Raw genomic sequence first — 4,919 nt, 5'->3', positions numbered from 1 at the left:
GTTCAAGAACAGATGTATTGGTCACATAATCTGACCAGCGGATGTTCAGGATTGTACGGAGGCAGTGTTGATGGAAGCGTTCTAGGAGACGCAGGTGGTGGCGGTAGATGACGCATGATTCGGAACCATATAAAAGAGTAGACAGCACTATGGCTCTGTAAACACTGATCTTGGTACTTTTCTTCAAGTGCTTATTACGCCATACTCTTTTATGGAGTTTTCCAAAGGCACTATATGCCTTCGCTAACCTATTATCTATCTCCCCGTCGATCTTACCATCTGAGGAGATGAGGCTGCCTAAGTAATTAAACTGTTGGACTGATTTGAGTTCTGACTGGCCGATGGTGATGTGGGGATGATGGAGGACTTCCTGAGGTGCAGGTTGATGGAGAACTTCAGTCTTCTTTAAGCTGACTTCCAGCCCAAAGAGCTCAGCAGCATCTGCAAAGCAGGATGTTAAATGCTGCAGAGCTGCTTCTGTGTGGGCAACAAGGGCGGCGTCATCAGCGTAAAGCAGCTCCCGGACAAGATGGTTTAGGCCCACACCAAGTATTTACTTACCTCAGGAGTAAAATACATACTGATCACTTTCTTATTCAATCTGAGAGTATTCTAAGCACTTGAAAGTAAGCAAGTCTGCAGAAATGCCTAAAAACATATATACATAGTTCTTGATATGCTGCATTATGATATGAACTCGGTTTTCTGTATATCTAATCTTTTTTTTTTTTCTTATTTCTAAGATGTGGCTAATTCACCAGGCATATTCAAAACACATCTGAAAATAGTTAGACCTCTTTTAATTGGTTCCCAAATATTTATTCCATGCAATTACTGTCTAATAAAGACGTCAAAACAATGCTGCAACCACGGCCACCAAAAACTGCCCTTTCCTCTTCAGTGGCATACACCCTGCTTGTAAGCTATCTACTCACAGAAGATGTTAACCATTTAACCACAACTCTTAATCTCCATCAGTTAGATCATCTCTGATGATATATTTAAAAAATGAGTCTAAATCTATAAGTAAGTAAAGTGAAATAAATCTTTTTGGAAAACAATTAAAAACACAACAAAATCAAAACCTCCAGAATGTCATTAGTTATACAAAGAATAAAAAAACGTTCATACATATGTTATTATTACACATTAGTCAATAAATTAGGTCATACATAAAAATAATCAGACCATATAACTTTTTCCATTCAGTATTCTAATATTTCATTTTAAGGTTATCTGGGTCAGAAAGCTGTCAGTGAAGTGCTTGTTATTGTCTCCATGTGTAACTGATGGCTCATTTTAAATAAGCCAGCAGTATGATCCTACAAGCAGTGACACAAGATATATCAGAATATTTTAATACTATACACTGGTATTTTTTACTGCTTTGAAAAAACCCTGATGTTCATTTGATTTTTAGCACAGAGCCAAACAGAATAAGGATTTATAAATTAGGTTATGTCATTGGTCTAATTTACTTGACTAAAATGTTAGTAACTTTAACTTACCTAAAATAGTAACTTTAACTTACCTAAAATGTTAGTAAATTGCAACCTATGTAAACAAACAACTGAATTCCATACATCAAGTATCTGATTTAAACTTGAAATGAGAAAATTTCTTCCTGCAGGTTAAATAAATACAGATGATTGACCAAAATTAACTTCCTTAGGAAAAAAGGAAACCCCAGGACTATTTATTTATTTTCGTTATGTTCTTACGGATTATATAGTAACGGAAATTTGAAGATTTTAATATATTATGAATCTTTTTTAACAATCTCAAATGCTTAAAACCTATGAAACTCATAGATATCAGATATGTAAAGAAAACAGTAACTTTTAAGTCTGTCTTACTGAAATTTCTATATCCTCTATACTACTAATTACCCAGAAGTACTGCTTTGCAGTCCAGCTGCTACTTTAGTCCAGATGCTACTTTCTGAAACCCTCTCAAATACTTGAAGTAAAAGTCCTTTCTTATTGATGGGTTTTATGCTTGACTATTCCACTACCAAAAAAAAAAAAAAGAGACAGATCCTAGAGACAATAATGTTCTTCAAAACACAGCTGTAACCTGTTCAAAGTTCAAAGTTATCAAAGTCATGAGTCCTGAATCTTGAAGAGTTCATGTTGAGACTTTCTTGCTCATTGGTTTTGGGCCACTTAGGTTCATTTTCATGCTTGCTTAATGCAGTCTGATTATGTTGTCTGTCTTTGCTTTCTAAATACTGAGTTCTGTCTGTTATCAACAAAACTGTTTTTACCTGATTCACAAAATTGCACCACTAAAGTAACAAGATTGATCATAATAATATATGGGACCATCTAAGACCTATGGTAAAATCTCATTTCTCTGCAGTTTTGTTCTAGGGTGACAGCTAGTTCATTCTACAGAGATTAATTACCCTGCCTATAAACTTATAAACTGAACCAAACTGAAAACAATTAAGGCAGAAATTTCCTAACTGCAACACAATTTTTAACACAGATAAGACAAGTTCAGATCAACTCAGGCCACAACAACCTCATGCCCTCTACTAACAAAAAACACTGGGCTACAGCTGGTGGGTTTTTGAATCAATTTGAAAAGTAGAAATTCATACTGGTTATATTATATTTGTGTCTCAATGAACTTCTCAGGAGAACTTTTGAAGCATTTTGGTACACCAGACATCAGATGAATTTGTTTAATGTAGAGACCGGATTTTCCTCTTTAAGTGGAACAATATCAAAAGGATAATTTTTCCTATTTATTTCACAGTTCCTATCTGAAAATGGAATAGTACTGAGGCTGAAGGTTTTTGGATGTCACTTAAAATTTCATAGTCTCTGGGTGTTGTAGGTTCATCATTATTTTCACCAAAAACATAACCAACTTAATTTACCTCCTCATACTCCTCATGATCTCTGCTCAACAACCTTTATCAATACCTGTGCAGATCATCTTGCTTTTCTTTCCTTGTGATTTAATCCTATGACTTAGTCATGAGAAATGGCAACCCTGCCAGGATAGAGGGAAGAACCACAAACATTAGAACAGTGACTGCTAGTATCTAACTTCTGCCCAAGGGTTTATAGTCTTTAGCCTCAAGTAGGTCTTTATGTGTAATTCTGGAAATTCATACTTTTTCATTTGATGGTCAGGGTATCCAAATGTTTCTTTTATACTTTATTATAATCAAAAGATTCACTGTCTAGTGTTTGATTTGCCAGATTACTTATTTTATGCATGAGGACATAAAACCTTTTCTTTCTTTAAATAATTGCAGTAAAGCAAGAGTCTTTATGCTGAATTCAGATGAACAGAAACTAGGTATTTTTACTATTAAGAGATAATAGTTATGACCTTAGACATAAGCCATTAATGATATGCCTCAATATTATTGTCCCTACTTATAGAAAACATAGTTGTTTCAATGTCCAAAGGGATTTTTCAGACCTTTGTGAGAAATATTCTTACCCAGTAATTAAATAGGGATATTGACAAAAAAAAAATGACACGGAAGACAAATTAACCACAGCAGAATTAACCATATAAGAAAGACAATTGGATTTGGCCCTATATGTTCTTTCATTATCAAGGCCAGATATATTTGCCTGAACACTGTTCCTTCAATATTCATTTGGGTATTTTCTTTCTGCTGTGTCAGTCATTAAGAAGTCATCTTTAGTTCTGTCAGGCAGTATTCATGATTTGGGTTTCTGATCAAAATTGCCGTTCCTACTTTCACTCAATTTTAAATTTTGATGTGCTGTCACTTCTCTGATCTTGAAATAATTAAGTAGATAATAGCATTTTCCTGTGATAGATCATCAATATAAAATTAATAGAGTTATTTATAATGAACTATATATAACAACTAATAATTTTCCTTCGCCTCATCATATCCTAAACACCATTTTTGTCTTTTAAATAATCTTGCAGAATATCACCACTTTGGTAGTACCCTCTATTTGGACTAGACTACAATATATATAACAAACAAAGGTGATTCTACTTCTCTCTAGATCTTTTACTGGAACATTGTCTAATGTTTTATTAGCCAACTTACAAACCCTTTACTAAGACTTAAGGGAAAACTAAGAATTAATAGTTTATTCACAACATCCATGCCTTTTATGCCATTGGTTAAGCATAAGGAAAGGCTTTGGTAATTATCCGCTTAATCACCTTTACCAGTTTTCCAGTAACTCTTCAGCCTATACAAATTTTAGCAAATCGAGTGCTGAATAAGTGTTTTTGATGCCTTTAATGTGAGAGCTGAAATTTCACATCATTTTATTGGAACTGCAATATTAGTCACTTTACCGTCATGATATTATTTCTGTTGTCTTACATAATCCTTATGGAAATGACTCTGTGAAAACACCATCTGTTATCAGAGACAAAGTAATGAACTCAAGAGACCTATAATGTGAGATAAGACAATTTGAGTGTTCAAGATGGGAATTATGCAGTGAGAGTGCACTATTTTGTTTTAATTCTACTTTATTTAATCATGATAGAGAATTTTACTTTCTGGATACTATTTGGAGAATTAAAAATATTAGAGTAAAAGTAAACCCTCACTGGAGACTGAAGAAGTGTTCTGACTTGAGAATGGATAATAGGGAGACTGAGAGATTGTACTAATACGTGATTACAGAAGTGCTTCTGAGTGTGCAGCATCAAGCTGGACTGTCCAGAAAATAGAAGACCTGCATAGTCAGTAAGGCAGCTCAGCCTCTAGGCATGAGTATTAGATGAAATTAGAGGCTGTGATGATATTTGAGGGATCTGTGAAGGTGTTTGTATAGTGAATCAAGAAAGAAAGGACATGACTTTTCACTTGCAAACCTCATTCCAATAAGTGAGAGGAACAGAACTTTGTTATCTGTACCTAAGTTTTATATGATTTCTGGTATCATTGTACATGG

At 34.3% G+C, this 4,919-nt stretch overlaps 1 long non-coding RNA gene across 1 annotated transcript; it reads right to left on the bottom strand.

Moving 5' to 3' along the window:
* Window positions 1–561: 561 nt before the first annotated feature.
* LOC113968132 lies at window positions 562–4,407 on the bottom strand. Its single transcript, XR_003534382.1, has 3 exons — window positions 4,312–4,407; window positions 2,934–3,003; window positions 562–648 (listed from the first exon to the last, which is right to left on the bottom strand). It is a non-coding gene; the product is annotated as an uncharacterized LOC113968132 (long non-coding RNA).
* Window positions 4,408–4,919: the final 512 nt, after the last annotated feature.

Source organism: Neopelma chrysocephalum, unplaced genomic scaffold (genome assembly GCF_003984885.1).
Source record: "Neopelma chrysocephalum unplaced genomic scaffold, ASM398488v2 Primary Assembly neopelma1_66, whole genome shotgun sequence".
Lineage (NCBI taxonomy): Eukaryota > Metazoa > Chordata > Aves > Passeriformes > Pipridae > Neopelma > Neopelma chrysocephalum.
Note: the sequence above shows the minus strand (reverse complement) of the source record. Positions and strands in the feature narration are given on the sequence as shown.